At 42.6% G+C, this 16,483-nt stretch overlaps 1 long non-coding RNA gene across 2 annotated transcripts in view; it reads left to right on the top strand.

Annotated features, from left to right (window-relative positions):
* The first annotated feature begins 308 nt into the window (after nucleotides 1-308).
* The window catches only part of LOC140688804 (uncharacterized), a 31,743-nt gene continuing 15,568 nt past the window's right edge, over nucleotides 309-16,483 (top strand). For both annotated transcript variants that reach the window (XR_012063639.1, XR_012063638.1), the window contains exons 1-3: nucleotides 309-476; nucleotides 10,054-10,143; nucleotides 11,608-11,678. This is a non-coding gene — a long non-coding RNA (uncharacterized lncRNA). The remainder of the gene's footprint in view (nucleotides 477-10,053; nucleotides 10,144-11,607; nucleotides 11,679-16,483) is intronic.

Genomic DNA, 16,483 nt, shown 5'->3' with positions numbered 1-16,483 from the left:
GCGTTACCGACCCTCCCTAGTCGGTCCCCAACAAGGGTCCTTCTGCTCCATGTCTTTCCAGCCCACAGAACCAGACCGAGTCCAGTTCAGAAGCAAAGGACAGCTTCCTTCTTTGATCAGAGGATGGAGAAGCGTCAGCTGGGGCTCCAGAGCACGGGGTCTCCCCGCAGGCGGGGCGGGGGAAGGGGCGGAGCCTCCCCCCTCCCCCCCCCCCCCGCAGGCGCAGCCGTGCTGATCACGCTCCAGCGCACGCGCTCGGTGCTGTGCGCAGGCGCAGCGCCTCTGCACCCGCCCCCCGCGCCGCCGTCCTGGGCGCAGGCGCGCTGCCCGGGGCTTCTGCTCGCGGCCCAGAGCCGGGGCGTTCGCGCTATTTTGCACCGGGAACTCCGGTCTGGAGGGCGGGGGCGAGGCCTCTGCGCACGGCCTCCTGTGAGCCAATGAAACTAGACCAGACACAAAGGAAAAGAAAAAAAAAGGTTAGACTTTCTTTATTACCCAGATTCTATTTTTTTTTTCCGGGGAATGGTGAATGGGCTTTGCTGGTGACAGATGTGCGGGCATGGGGATATTTTGTGAGGTCAGAAAACCCAGGAGAAGAGTGTTCAGTGGGGGTGACCAGAGGACACCCTGTTCCCGGAGGCGTTGGGCGTGCCCCCGGCGGGGGAGGGGGGGACTTGGCGGCTGTCCTCTGCGACCCGGGGAGAGGGAGTGACATCCCGACCCGCACTGCTGAAGTCCACGGAGACGGAGGCGCTGTGATGCAACAGAGCAGCCAGCGCTGATGCTTAAGCGCCCGGAGCCGCAGCGAGGTCACGATTACAGGGACGTCTGGCCAGGCTGCAGGGGCAGCCCAGAGGGTGTGAACCACAGGAAGTGGTAGAGATAGTTGCTAGAACATAGCACTCAGAGGGACAGGCAGCCCCCAAACTGCTACTTAAAATGTACAAACAACAAAAAATGACAAGAGCGGAAGGGAGGAGGCTGAGGTGATCACCCCAGCAGCATGTTCCATCTCTTGCTCAGTCCCTGGACCTGAGCCCAACTTTGTATCCGGAGTTCATTGATGAAGCGGTTGCCAGGTTCCTAGGAAGAACCCTGCAACCCCATGACAGGTGTCCACTGTGATGACTTGTCCTCCTCCCATGGGGCCATTTCCTTCAGTGAGAGGACACTGGGTAGACATGAAGGTCTGGAGATTTTTGAGGTCTGTTGGATGCAGGGTCTGAACTGCCTTCACTAGGTAGATCTGAAGTGTCGTCGCTGTAGCTGGGGAGAGTAACTGCCCGACAGCTCAGCTGCTGAACTCCAAAACCACCCCCATCTTCCCGCCGAAGCTGTGCTTCCCCCGCTGCTTCCAGCCAATGGCTGAGCATGGCAGCGATACGAAGGCAGGACCGCTCCTGAGAGGTGTGGGACTTCTCCGAGAGGCCACTTTTGGCTCAAGGATCCCCAGGCAGCCTTGCCCACTCTGCTTAGGACTGCAGGGCTGACACTTCCACCAGCTTACCTGCCCTCTCTCCTTCCCTTGGCGTCTCGGCTTTGTTGTCTGATGGTTCTCCAGGCCTCTCCTGGCTCCCTCTCCATTTTTTTTTCTTACAAGTTGTCTCCTGAAATGAATTTTTGGCATTTTTTAAATGTGTGCTTTAATTTAAAATATACATAACATAAAATTTCTTACTTCAAACATTAATTTTTTAAAATTGTGGTAAAATACAAGAACATAATATTCAGAATTTTACACAGGCATGAAGTATAATCGCATTGCACAACCATCACTGCCATCTGTCTCCAGAACTTTTTTCATCTTCCCAAACTCCATTCCGTTGCCCCGTCTCCCCTACCCCAGGCAACTTCCCTTCTACTTTCTGTCTCTGTGACTCTGCCTACTCTGGGTATCTCATGGAAGTAGAATCATGCAGTATTTGACCTTTTGTGATTGGCTTATTTCACTTAGCCAATAATGTCTTCAAGGTTCATCTACATTGCACGTGTGTCAGAATTTCCTTCCTTTTTAAGGCTGAATAATAACCATTGTATGCATGTGCCACAGTTGGTTTACCCACTCATCTGTCCATGGCTGCTTTTTGGCTACTGTGAATAATGCTTCTATGAACTTTGGTGTAAAAATATCTCTTCAAGAACCTGCTTTCAATTCTGTTGGGTTTGCACCAGAAGTGACACTGCTGGATCATATGGTGATTCAATTTAAATTTTTTGAGGAACCGGCATGCTGTTTTCCACAGGGGCTGAGCCATCGTACGTTCCCACCAGCAGTGCACAAGGGCTCTAATTTTTCCACATCCTCACCAGCCATTGCTATTTATTTATTTTAACAATAGCCGTCCTAATGGGTGTGAGGTGGTATCTCACTGTGGTCTTGATTTGCGTTTCCTTAATGTTTAGGGACGTGGGGCATCTTTTCATGGATTTATTGCCACTTGTACATCTTTTCTGAAGAAAAGCATACCCCTTTTTAAATTGGGTTGTTTGTTTTTGTCACTTACTTGTAGGAATGCTTTATATTCTGGATACTACGTTTCCACAAGTCCCCACCCTCCAGTGATTTAAGATAATAATTTATTTCTCTTTCATGTATTTTTTTAATTGAAATATAGTTGGCCTGGAATATTCTGTTAGTTTCAAGTGTATCACATAATGATTTGATATTTGCATACTTTATAAAATGATCACCACAATAAGTCTAGGAACCATCTGTCCCTGTACAAAGTTATTACAATATTATTGGCCATATTCCTTCTGCTGTGTATTACATCCCTGTGACTTCTTCATTATATACCTGGAGGTTTGGACCTCTTAATCCTCTTCACCTAGTTCACCCTCTCACCCCCCTCCCTTCTAGCACCTACCCTTTTGTTCTCTGTATCTATGTGTCTATTTTCATTTTGTATTGTTTTGTTTTGTTCTGTCATTTTAGATTCCACACTTAAGTGAGATGGCACAGTATTGTCCTCTGTCTGACTTATTTCACTTAGCATAGTACCCTCTAGATCTATTCATGTTGTCAATAATGGCAAGGCTTCCTTTTTTTTATGACTGAGAAATAGTCCATTGTCTTACATCTTCTTTATCCATTCATCTGTCAACACTTAAGTTGCTTCCATATCTTGGCAGTGAATAATGGTGTAATAAACATAGGGGTGCATGTATCTTTTTGTATTAGTGTTTTAGGTTTTTTTTGGTAAACACTTAGGAGTGGAATTGCAGGATCATATGGTAGTTCTATTTTTAACTTTTTGAGGAGCCTCCACATTGTTTTCCATAGTGGTTGCACCAAATTACATTCACACCAACAGTGTAGGAGGGTTCCCTTTGTCCACATCCTCTCCAGCATTGTTAACTGTGTTCTTTTTGATGATAGCCATTCCAAGAGGCGTGAGGTGATATCTCCTTGTGGTTTTGATTTGCATCTCCCTGATGATTGGTGATGTTGAGCATCTCCTTATGTGTCTGTTGGCCATCCAATTTCTTGCATGTTTAATACCATCTTGGTTTCTGCTTCTTGGAGGAATTGTACCAAAACAATTATCATGTTTCTGTTTGAGTGAGGACATTTATAGGAGCTAGGTGGCTAAGTGCGGAGTCACGGCTAAGTCTGGCTCACAATGGGTCTGGTCCACTGTGGAGACAATGGTCTGAAGATCCACCCAATAATCATTTCCCCAAGCCGTGAATGTATTACCAGCATTGTTGTACTTGGCAGCTGGAGTAACATTGGGTTCCAAGTCTGTGGGGTAAGAGCTGTTACAGTGATGAAGGCTAAGTGGAAAACTATGTAACAAAGCCCTCTCCACTAAAATAGTTAACCAAGAATATTATTGTCAGGAATAAAGCTCCATGAGCCCTCAGCCTCACATGTGTGCAATTAATTCAGCAGAATAAAAGAGCTACAATGTTAATATGGTCTGGATTCCAAGAGATTAATTTTATTTCCCTTTCTAAAAGTGCAAAAAATAGAGGAAAATTAAGAAAAAATAATCCTCTGATACAAGAGATTATAAATGAAAAATACAACCTAAATCATAGGTGTTTTATCAGTGAAAGAAATATGGTTAGAGAGAGGAAAACTTTACGTTTATTTCCTTGCTCAACCTGACCGACATACCAGATACTCATGGGTGTATTTTCCCTCCATTGTGCCATGTTATTTTGCTTTCAATTTAAATTTACACTGAATCCACTCTCTTGTGATAATGTGGAAATTTTTGTGCTATGAATGAATGCTACTTTTATTATTGTACTTCCCATTATCTTTAATTCCTGTAACTGAACCTTATTAAACTTGTCCCTTGTACCATACTCTCACTTATTATTATTATATTCCTAAAACATTTAATCCTAGATACATACAGAACATCCCATCCCAAAGCAGCAGAATACACATTGTTTTCAGGTGCACATGGAACATTCTCCAGGATAGATCACAAGCTAGGCCATAAAACAAGTCTCAGTAAATTTAAGAAGACTGAAAATGCAATCGTTAGGTGTGTGAGGTATCTCATGGGGGTCTTTTTAGGAGCATGCATTTCACGGATGGATTTGACTGAGACTTCAAAAATATAATGGTATTATGTTCATCTTTCTCATTAATGTTTTGTGTTCTATTGCTGGGTACTTGACCCTTCCTCTGGAAACTTTTAGCCCTGTATCTCATAAAGACTCACAGTTGGCTTGATTTGGGGTCTGTAATAAGTAGGAGCTACAGGCATGCCATTTTCTCTCTATTGCCATTGGGTGAGTTCTGTGAGCTGAGCTTTCTCAGGTTTCCATTAAACATACTCTGAAAATATGAAAATGAATATATGTCTGTATATGCATGACTGGGACATTATGCTGTACACCAGAAATTGACACATTTTAACTGACTATACTTCAAAAAAAAATCATAATAAAATAAATCAACACACTCTGGTTTCTAGAACTAAAGGCTCATGGAGAACCTCATAGCTGCTTTCAAATATTTGTAATATTTTCTTATGTAAAAGATTTTAGGAGAGTTTGTGGAAATTAGAACTAGAAGCAGTAAAACAAAACTACAGGAGGAAATGTAGGTCTGTAATGAAAAAAAGGTTGGCATTCAGAATTTTATAAACCTGCCTCTGGGAGGCAGTAAGGTGCAGAGATTGAAAACGACTTCCCATGGACTTCAAATCAACTACAACCATCGCTGTCCCTGTGACGTGTGCCTTGTTGCGTCATGTTGTTCCCTGATGTTCCAAAGTCAGACTTTCATTCTCTGTCAGGGACAAATTACGTCAAGAGCTATTTCTCAAAATATAGTTGTTATTACTAAACATATGTGGCTTTGTTCTAAGACCTTGGGAGTCAATCTTACAAATATTTGCTCCAGTGTTTGACAATAGCATTGTATCTGGTCATAGACTCTTGAGTACAATTAAAGCTTCTGGATCGTAAGGACCCTTGCATTACATTTTTTGTTAGGTTTTCATTTGCTCTGGGACTCATTAAAAGTCTTCAGCCTTTTGGTCAATTCAGTAAATGGATGGGGAGCAGTGCACTTAGATATGGTATATGTTGCTTCCAGAATCAGAAGATATTTACCAAGCACTGTGCCTCTTTCTCAATGCAGACAGTGAAAAGGTGCAGGAACTTCTTCTCTTCGGAGAGGATAGATAGACATGCTCAGTTCCACTGGATCCCCAGGGATTTTACTGGAGTGGCTAATCTCTGTATTTTAGTGGAACCCATACCTACCCCTCGGCACACAAGTATTTTATCAAGACACCTTGAACAGCTGCCAGCACATGCTTTCTAAAGCCTATCAGCATAGTGTCGTCGGCGCCGGGACCAGCACGAACTCCGCCGGTGTGATGAGACAACGAACACTTCTGTGGTCTCAGCAACAGCACACAGTCCGTGAGTTGTCGCCACTCTGGGGCAAGACAGTAAAGCTGTCCTGCTGTCTGGCCAGGTGACAGTAAACCGCTGTTGTGTCTCCCCATTGTCAGTCAAGGAAAAATACCCACCACCTCAACAGCTGCCTTCACAGGCCAACAGTGTAAGTTTGTTCCAGGGAAGAGACACATCTGTAGCAGTTGCTGTAATCGGAGCCGTGGATTAACAGAAACAATGTTTTATATATTATATAAGCCATTAAAATGTAATAGACATTTTAGACAATTAGATACTGAAGTTTTTATTTCTTGAGTTTTTTCTCTGATGTATGTGTTCATTAATCTGAAAGTTTTCAGAGTAAATTATATTTGATATAAATTATTTAAAAACACACCAACAACAGAAAAACGAAAACAACAAAATTATTTAATTGAATTTAACATAAAGAAAATCAACACAGTCTAGGGAACTTTTATGTCATCTGGTTCGTTGTCCTGTATGGCTCTGAGAGACTACTATGAATGGCTCTTTTTAATATCTATTTTGAAATGATAACTCAGTGTGTATAGAAAATGTAATTCTCACAATATAAATTATGTCTTTTTTGCTTTTATTTATTTTCTGATTATTTTTAGCACATATTCAAAGAGTTAAAGTTGTATCAAACAGGAAATGAACTTTATCAATTTTAAGAAACACTAGTTTTAGGGCAGAGGTCATTTGTTTATGTGTTCAATAGCAAAAAATCTGGTTGATATTTCTCTAGACATTTAATATAATGTAATTCCTTACAACAGAATGGGTTTCCCCTGCCTGGGAAGGATGAATATAGTCATTTACCTGTGCTGCTTTTTATGGAAATACACTGTAATCTGGTAATATTTTATGATCTAATGCTATGGTTTCTTCTACTGTACTTTGTTAAAAGGACTTCTAACTGGGTAGTTGGATTGTTAAATAATAATAATCTTTCATTTTCTCTGTTTTCAATTACCTTGCTTTCAATTACAACCCCTGGTCATAAAAATGCAAATTTAAGGTGCAAATTATATTCACTTTAAAATATATTCACAGAAGCTTTAGGTGAAAATGTAACTGCCTTTCAGCTAATGCCAAATGTAAATCATGCCACTTATAAAATGAGTATCCATAAATATTTTTAGAAAATGGAAATATGCACAAAGAAACTAACTCTGATCTGTCTGGAAACTGACATTTGTGAACGAAAAAGGGCTTGGATTGAATTTAGATAAATTGAACACACTTATGAGCAGACACTCATAGCTTCAGTGACTCTTTGGACAGGCACAATGTTGAGCTGTTGCAAGAATACAAGTAATGGCGAAACATTAGAGCAAAAGCTTCATAAAAAAGCCAAGTGTGTGGGCAACAAGAGGTGCTGTCAACAATATCCAAAATGGCTGTGCCAATTTAACAAACACTTAGTGGGGGAGGGTAGAGCTCAGTGGCAGAGCATGTGCTTAGCATGCACAGGGTCCTAGGTTCAATCCCCAGTACCTCCACTTAAAAAACTAACTAAATAAATAAACTTAGTTACCCCCCCAATCCCTTGTCAAAACAATAAATAAATAAATTACCAAAAAAGCCCAAATATTTATTGAACACCTACTAGATGCTGAACTGTGTTGACACTAAGTATTCAAAAATGAAAAAGTCATAAAGTCTGTTTCTGAACAGCTTATTTATCTACTTAGAGACAGAAGCATATAATAAATACTTAGAATTCAGTGTATAGCGATCAGATGTTAAGAAGTTTATGGCCATTGTGGGGAGGGACTGACAGATTGCATGGAGAAGTTTGTAAAGGCTCCAAAGAGGTTTTGGATCTGAGCACTGGAAGATGCAAAACTATGGCAGACATTCTGTTGCAGAAACCTGAATCCTGTTGAGAGACCAAGTGACACTCAGGTTGGAGAACTTAGGTTTATTACACCGGCTGGCTCAGAGGAGTTAACACTCCAAGCTCTGGACCCCGTCTGTAGATTTACACAGGCTTTTATAGGATTTTAGGTTTCAATTAAGTTCGTGCCATATGCAAATGAGGTGTTAGAAATGGACCAATCAGGAATGAGCTTTTGGGAACCAATGGAATTTTAGGGATAAATGCAAATGAGGTGTTAGAAATGGACCAGTCAGGAGTTAGCTTTGGGGGAACCAATGGACTTTTAGGGGTAAGTTTCATTTTCCTAGAAGCAAGCTGTTTTACAGAAGCACAAAAACGGGAAGGCAATGGCCCTGCCTGGGAGGTCTTGCTGGTCCCTTTGTGGGTTTTTCCCCTTCAGTACTCCATGCCAGCATTTAGAAAGTTGTTTATATAAGGCATTAGAGGGGTGACATGATAAAGTGTGTCCCTTACACTCTTGCTGCAGAACCAATCACCCAAAAGTCCATCGGCTTTAAACAAAAATCATTTATTATTATAGGTAATGTATCTATAGTGAATGTCTACAGAATTACCTTCCACAGAAAGGTAATTACTGTATTCTCTATTCCATGTGATAGCCTTACACCAAAGCCAGTTGTTTCTTTTCTAGACAAGAGCTCAGCAAACTATGGTCCACAGGAAAAAATCTGGCCTGCTGCCTGTTTCTGTAAATAAAGTTTTATTGGGTCACAGCCACGTCCATTCCGTTACTTAGTGTTTACGGCTGCTTTTACCACGGCAGGGTTGAGTAGTTGCCACAGAAGCCATATGGCTCTCAGAGCTTTTCTGCAAAAAACCCTCTAGACCAGTGCTGTCCAGTAGAACACTCCGCGGTGACGGAGATGGGGCTCACAGAGCGTGAAGTGCGGCTGCTGTGACTGAACAGCCGACTCGTACCTCTCATTTAGTTTAAATTAATTTAAGTTTGAATAACTCCACGCGGCCAGCAGCTGCATCTCAGCCCACCCACCCATTTCTGGACAGTAAGTTCCCCGAGGACAAAGATGTGTTTCGGGTTATCTTTTTTTACCCAATTACATTTTATCATGCCCACTCTACTAGCAGGCTCAGTAACTGTCTCAACAAAATTTTTGTGTTTGTGTGTGTGTGTTTAATGGAGGCACTGGGGGTTGAACCAGGACCTCATGCATGCTAAGCATAGGCTCTACCACTGAGCTGTACCCTCCCCCTCAACAAATATTTATTGAGTTAAATTTATCATGGTTGATTTTCCCTTACTTTAGGCAAACTTTATGAAAGACGTAAAGCTAAAATATTTCTCCTGGGAGAACTAGGATAGGGCTCAGCTCAGACACCCATTGGGTTCTTCCCAGTATCTCCAAGTGTTCTGGTCTGTGGGAACTTTGCTCTCTGAAGGAGCAACTGTTTTTGAGGGTCTGGTCCATAGCACGGAAAATCCCACCAAGGCTTTGCCACTCTCTCAGATGCTGGACAAGGCGCTGCCCCTCCAGAGTCCCTTAGGAGGAAAGGTGACTCCTCAGGGAAGAAGAGCTTGCTTGGGACCACAGGGCCAGGCTCTGAGTTTCCACACAGTCGTATCCCCCAGGGCTGAAGTCAGCCTCCTCCGTGCTGGCTGCAGCAACCCCAGAACTGCACTTCTCTGTCTCTCCAAGACTCAGACTCAGCGCTGGAGCTGATTTTCTGTGCTCTTCCTTTGTCCCGGCATGGAAGCCTTATTTCTAAACCCTTATGCCTCTGCGCTATCCCTGGACCTTGGGAGGAACCCATCCATTTTTCACCCCCTACAGCTCTAGCAGACTTTGAATCTCAGAGAGTAGAAGTTGGGGTGCAGGTCATTCCTTCTTGGGGGTGTTTAATGCAAATTGATTTTTTTTTTTGTATTCCAAGGGGAGGGGCAGCCTTGTCAAATCAGACAAAAGATACTTGAAGTTCCCCCAAGGCAGGGGCTTTCTTGCCTACATTTGCATAACTAAATGGTGTCACTCAGAAGACCTCAGAAGAGCAAAGTTTGCTTGGAGGCAATTTTTTTTTTTTAAGTCTGTATTACAGATGCTTTAATGGGTGAAACTTGGCTGGTTCTTCTGCTCTAGGGAGGGGTGGGCTGATAGAAGGGAGGGAAGAAGAAAAAGCTAAAGAAGTAGAGGAAAGAAAGAAAACTAAAAGTGCTTTCGCTTAATGAGTCTATGTATGTTCAGCTTTTTCTCTGTCATTCAGAGAATATTGCTAATGTTTTCTTCACATTTTTTTAACAGAATATGCTTGATACACGGATGGTGTCTGAAACTGCACAAATTTACATGCATCTGCTCCTGCATGAGATTGTAATACTGACTGAAATAAAGGTAGTGTGGATTGTGGGTTTATCTTCCACTATCCTTTAGAATTCATGACCCCAGCATCTCCAAACTTATAATTGGACTTGAATCCCTGAGACACTTGTTTTCAGTTTTCCCCTCTTGTTGTGTTTTCTATTTCTTTATTGAAAACCTTAGATGCAGTCTATCACTGGTTCATTGATGGGCAACTAAAGAGTTGACCTGAAAAAACCACGAGGAGATACCACCTCACACCTGTCAGAGGGCTTTTATCAGAAAGACAGGCGGTGGTCAGGATGCAGAGAAAAGGGCACCTTTGGGCAGTGCTGATGGGGTGGCAAATTAGCGCAGCCGCTATGGAGAACAGTGTGGAGTTTCTGCAACAAAATTAAAACTAGAACTGCCATGTGATCCAGCCATTCCACTTCTGGGTATTTTTCCAAAGAAAATAAAATCACTACCTCAAAAAGATACCTGTACCCCCATTTCACTGCAGCGTTGTTTATAATAATCGTGTGGAAACAATCTAAGTGCCCATGAGCAGATGAAGGGACAAAGAAGATATAATATATACAAATAAAGTGGAATAGTCCTCAGCTGTAAAAAAGAAGGAAATCTTTCTATCTGTGACAACATGGATGGACCTGGAGGGCATTATGCTAAGTGGAATAGCTCAGGCAGAGAAAGACCAATACTGTACGATCTCGCTGGTATATGGAATCTAAAAGATATAATATCCAAACTCACAGAGAAAGAGATCGGATCTGTGGCTATCAGAGGAAGAGGGTTGAGGCAGGAGGCACTGGAGGAAAGTTACAGCGTCCAGCCGTTAAGATGAAGTTCTGAGGACATGATGTACGGCCTGCTGGCTGCCGTCCACGCTGCTCTGCGGTGCCATCGGAGGTTGTTATGAGAGTAAATCCTAAGGACTCGCACCACAAGGAAAACGTCTTTATCTTTTTATTGTGTACTCGCACCACAAGGAAAACGTCTTTATCTTTTTATTGTGTCTATATGAGAACAGTGGATGCAAATTGAACTTACAGCCGTGACCACTTCACAATGTATTATGCGCCAGTCAAGCCGTCATGCTGCACACCCTACGCTTATGCAGTCGTGCATCCCAGTTACATCTCAATTAAACTGGGGAGGAAAAGCATCCTCAAGTAATTGTATATTTTTGTCAGCAGGTTTTTTGGTCTTTTTTTGAAAAAAAATGTGCTTGTGAGTCTTCTCAGCATGATGTTTTACTTAGTTGATACATGATGCGTGTTTAATATGTTAAATACTAAATCATAATTTCTGTCATTTCTTTGGTCTTCAAGTACAAGTTTTATGTGTGTGTCTGTGTGCTTTAAACTATTCTGACATACTTCAAAGAGAACTGCTGAAAATACAGTGTTAAAGAAACGAATTGTCAGCCCAGAAGCACTGCTGTAAACTCACTGCGCATTTATTGAATTAACCTTTATACGTGTGTTGGTTTTGCAGGGAGGCCCTAACACAGCGCCACAAGCTGGATGGCTTAAATGACAGACATGTGTTCTCTCACAGTTCTGGAGGTAAGAAGTCCAATATCCAGCTGTCAGCAGGATTGGTTCCTTCTGAAGATTTTGAGAGATAGTGTTGCACGCCTGTCCTCTGGCTTCTGCCGAAAACCTTGGCCTCCCTTGCCTGGTAGATGGTTCACCACACAGTCTGCCTCTTTCTTCACAGGGAGATTTCCTCTCGGTCCGAGCATCCTCTCTTATTAGAAGGCATTAGTCATGTTGGCTTCGGGTCCACCCTAGTTCGATCTGACCCCCTCTTAAGTTGATAACACCTGCCAACAACCTGTTTTCAAATCAGGTCACAGTCACGGGGATCAGGGTTAGGACTTGAACACGCCTTTCTGGAACACGCAGTTCGACCCACAGCAGTAGGCAACACTGCACTGTTGTGGTTACTTTTAAGTTTGTAGTTGGCTTTGACGTATGTTTTCTCATGTGATTTCAGATGTGTCACTTCTTTGACAGTACGTCTTCTGCCTCATGATGATTTGAAAGAAATGATTATGACTCACGTGTTTCGTGTTTAATCCTAGAACCATTAATATTTACTGTTGGTATCTGCTTAACTAGTTACCCCAATGCAACGTGAAGTTGTTTAAATAGTCTGAGCATTTACATCAAAATGTTAATCACCTGATACTCCAATTTAACTCTTCCGAATCTCTCTCAATCTCTGGTTGGAATTGCTCAATATAGGAACTGGACATATTATTTTCAATTTCCTTATTCTTAAATATCCCAAAGCCATGTAGGCTTTAGGTTAAATCTCCTGTCTTGTTGCAAAGATGGCTTTCTTAATAGTGCAGGATCTTGGTAAGTGCTCAGACACAGGAAAGACTAGGTGTGTGGTAGGAAGGGCGCAGGCTTTGGCAGGACTCGGATTCAAGCCTTTGTTCTGCTACTATGAACTTTTCAACCTTGAACGAGTCATTCAACCTCATCTGTAAAATGGTGCCAGCCGTTAGGAGCATGAAGTGACACCAGCTAGTGTCCTTTACTAGCTCACGTGCTATGCTAGCAACGTCTGTAGCATTCGTTCCATGCCACGCATTATTCTTGGTGCTTTATATATGTTAACTTTAATTTTCACAAACATACCTATGAATTAAGTACTATTATTATGCTTGTTTTAAACAGGGGCAAGTAAGACACAGTGCGGTTTAGTAGCTCCTCAACGGTCAATTGGCTAGTTGTGACACGGCTGGAATTTGCACACCAGCATTTTGGTTTCAAAGTTCACACTCTTAATAACACCATCCTGCCTTTCCAGTAAGTCATTTACTGCAGAGCCCAAACCAGTGGTCTGTGTGACTTTTGGCCATTCGCATGGAGAAGCCTTCAGACACCTCTAGGTATCTGTGAATTAATGGAAATTTGGTTTTCACTGGAAAACTAGAGCAATCAAAGCACTGAAGAGCCTGAACTCAGAAAAAAAGATTTTACATTTTAGGAAGAATCAAGCATGGTATCTTTGGAAGAACGTGTAAAGTGTTCTCTGCCTCTGACCAATACTGTTTTCTTTCTAATCAATTTAATTTTGAAGATGCCCAACTTCCGCCACGTCTTTTGTGAGTTGCCACCAGGAGGGGGTCGTACAGTCTTCAGTATGTACTGATGAATATGAGTGTGTGTGCGTGTGCACATGGGGGCATCGGGGAGGACGTACAATTTGCATGGAGAATGTTTAAATCACCCTCAAGAGTTTGGAAGTATTCAGCAAGACTTAAGTGGCCTGATAACCTGCAGACAGAACAGATCAGGAAGACACCCTCTTCACAGACACAAGAGACTGGAAAGGAAATTTACCTGGAAGTGGCAGCCCCGCGGCTCCGCTGAGCAGCCGGAGAGCTGAGGCTTGCTTGTTTCAGCGCAGGGAAGGGTTAACTTCTGGCTTCTGGCTCCTGGCACTAGACAGCGGTGGCCGCTATCTGAGGGGGGCCGGGGCAGTCTGGTGGGAGGCTAACTCAAGGGTCTGGCACGCATGAGCGGGAGGCTCACGGCTGATAACTTATCTCTCTCCTTCCTCAGAAGCCCGATCATGGTATTTAAAATATCGTCAGAGTAAATTTTGTTTGTGGTACTTTGGAGGTACTTATGCAGATTTAAGTCTTTTAAAAGTTTAAGTTAGGTTGTATTTCAAACTAAGCAAAACATACAGAAGATAAAATGACACCCAGTTAGATATAACAGATGTTAAACCATCTAGTGAACAGATTGTTTTTCTTGTTTTTTCCCTTCCTTCTCCTCTAAAAAAAAGTGTATAAAATTTCAAGCACATAGAAGGAGAAACAACACCTGTATCTCTGCCCACGTGCCCCAGCAGCCCCCTCCAGCTCATTTGCAAGCAAGTCCTAGCCATCATTCCATTTCATCCACGCATTTTTTGAACATCAATACGTAAAAAATAAAGATTATTTAAACATACCCACAATATCATTAGTTCACCTAAATAATGGATGGTAATTCCTTAATATCTTCCCGTGGACCTTCAGTTTTCAAATTTTCCCATTTTCTTCCTTAATTTTTAACAGCCTATTTGTCTGAGTCAAAAACCAAAGTAATGTTCTTACATTGCAATCGACTGATAGATCTCTTTTCATCTGTAGATTTCTCACCCCGCTCTCTGTTTCCTTCCTTGTAATTCATTGGTTGAAGAAACCCCACACTCCAGGTTTTGCTGACTGCATCCCAGTGGCCCCATTTAACATTGTCCTTTGTCCCTGCTTTTCCGTGAATTGGGAGTTGGGTCTAGAAGTTTAAGCAGGTGTAAGTCCTCTTTTTTAGCAAGTATATTGCACAGGTATCTTGCATATTTCTATCAGGGGCACATCATGTTGGCTTTTCTTTCTCTGTGATTAATGCTCAGATTATCATTTTCTCTTTAGAAATAAAATGTTACAGATGCAGTTAAAGTTCCCGCCCACCTCTCATTCCCTCCCCAGAGGTAACTCCTGTCTTGAACTTCGTGTGTTTCAAATCTAATTTCATAAACTAGATTTAAAATGTGTTTGTGTGTTTTAAATTTTTGCACAATTAGTACCATACTGCATGAAAGTATTTGCAGCTTCTTTGGGGATTGATCTGTGTTGATAAACGAGGATCTAATTCATCTTATTTTTAACCAATTTTAATATGGCATTATGTGAATGGACCCAAGTTTATTCATCAGTTTGTGAACAGATACGTTGTTTCCACTTCCTGTGTTCTCTCCTGCCTGAACCCTCCTGCTTCTGTGCTCAAGTTTCTCCAGGATTGGCACCAAACAGGGAAATTTCCAGTTTGTAGTGAAATACTGGAGCTGGCTTGGGCTGGCTTATGAGAGCCTGTTGTTAAATTTTTCAAAAATTTTGTGAATTTTGTGAACCAGATTTTAACCACAGACATCATTAAAGATTAAATTATATAAACTTACAGGTTAATTACATTAAAAACAAAAGCAATAAATACCCAAGGTTCGCTGACCAATGGCTTTGCGGTGACTGACTGAGCTCCCGTTGTCCATGCTCCCGCTGCCCTGCCCGAGGTTGTTTACACCTGCTTCATCTGCACGGAGGAGACGCTGCACAGCAGTGTCCTCCTGCTGTCTTCTCCCAGCGCTGCGCTGAGTGGTACCACACTGGCAGCTTGAAGTCAGTCATGGTGGGAGTGTTCATGCCGCAGAAATTGGACACTACTGCAAATCAGGACTCAATTTATTGTTCTGATGATGGTCTAGACTTAAGAAAGTAAAGGGGGAAGCATTCATAATGCAGATTGATCTGAAAAACGTATTATGTCTGCAGCCTTTATTGTGAAGAGCCCCCAAAGCGAGGAGGGCTTCTTCCAGCCTTCAGGAACCACTGTCCAGTAGCACATCCAGAGTCGCAGTAAATGGTCACGTTAAAGTCCGTGGAAAGCGATGCGCTTGTCAGTGAAAGAGGGCACCATTTAGAGGCTGAACTCACACCGCACCCGAAAGTAAGCTCCTCGTGGATTAAAGCTCTCAACACACAAGTAGTTTTCTTTTCAGAGGAAACATAAGAGAATATCTTTGTGGCTGAAAGAGGAGACAGCACCCAGATCCATTCTGGAGGAAGGTGTCATTGGCGGGCCACTGGCACTGTGGGCAGCCGGCAGCCCCCAGCCGGCAGCTTTGTCTGCACCCAGCTCAGCTTTTGACCCAAGTGCACACATTCTTGAGGGGGCCACCAACCAAGGACTGAGCAAGGTGGTAATTCCAACCACTTCCACCCAACCATGGACTCCTGGGATGGGCCGTCTTTGCCAGGACTTCCCGTCAGGCTGGTGGCGTCGCTGTCAAATCTGCATCGTGGCCTGATAGACCCCTGCCCAGTCCTGCTTTCTTGTTCTTTCTTTCGTAGGCGTTATGCCCCAGTAAAACCTCTGCACACCTGGCTTCATCTCGGGGCCTGTTTCTCCTTGGGGAGCCCGCCTGCAACGCTCTTTATGACTGACTTAGAAAAGGGTTTTCCTTTATGAGTTAAACAGTTCTGCAGTGCAAGTCCATTCTATTTTTCTTGGAGTTACTGATCATGTTATAGTATGGCTTGTATTCAATTCCTCTGAGTCTGGAATTCTGAACCCCAAATTTAGACTGGGTTCTAAACACTTGTATTTGCCAAAATGTTAAGAGTGGTTGCCTTTGGGTGCTGAGATACTGGCTAAAAATGTTCTATTTGCATATCCGTGTTTTTTCTTTGCTTTACAGCAAACTTATTCTACTTCTATATGAGTTATGCAAAAAAGTATATTTCTTTGCTATGAGTGTTTGCAGCGGTGGCTGGGAGCTTAATCATTAATTCTACTTAATTAAGGAA

The sequence above is a fragment of the Vicugna pacos genome, chromosome 23 (genome assembly GCF_048564905.1).
Source record: "Vicugna pacos chromosome 23, VicPac4, whole genome shotgun sequence".
NCBI lineage: Eukaryota > Metazoa > Chordata > Mammalia > Artiodactyla > Camelidae > Vicugna > Vicugna pacos.
Note: the sequence above shows the minus strand (reverse complement) of the source record. Positions and strands in the feature narration are given on the sequence as shown.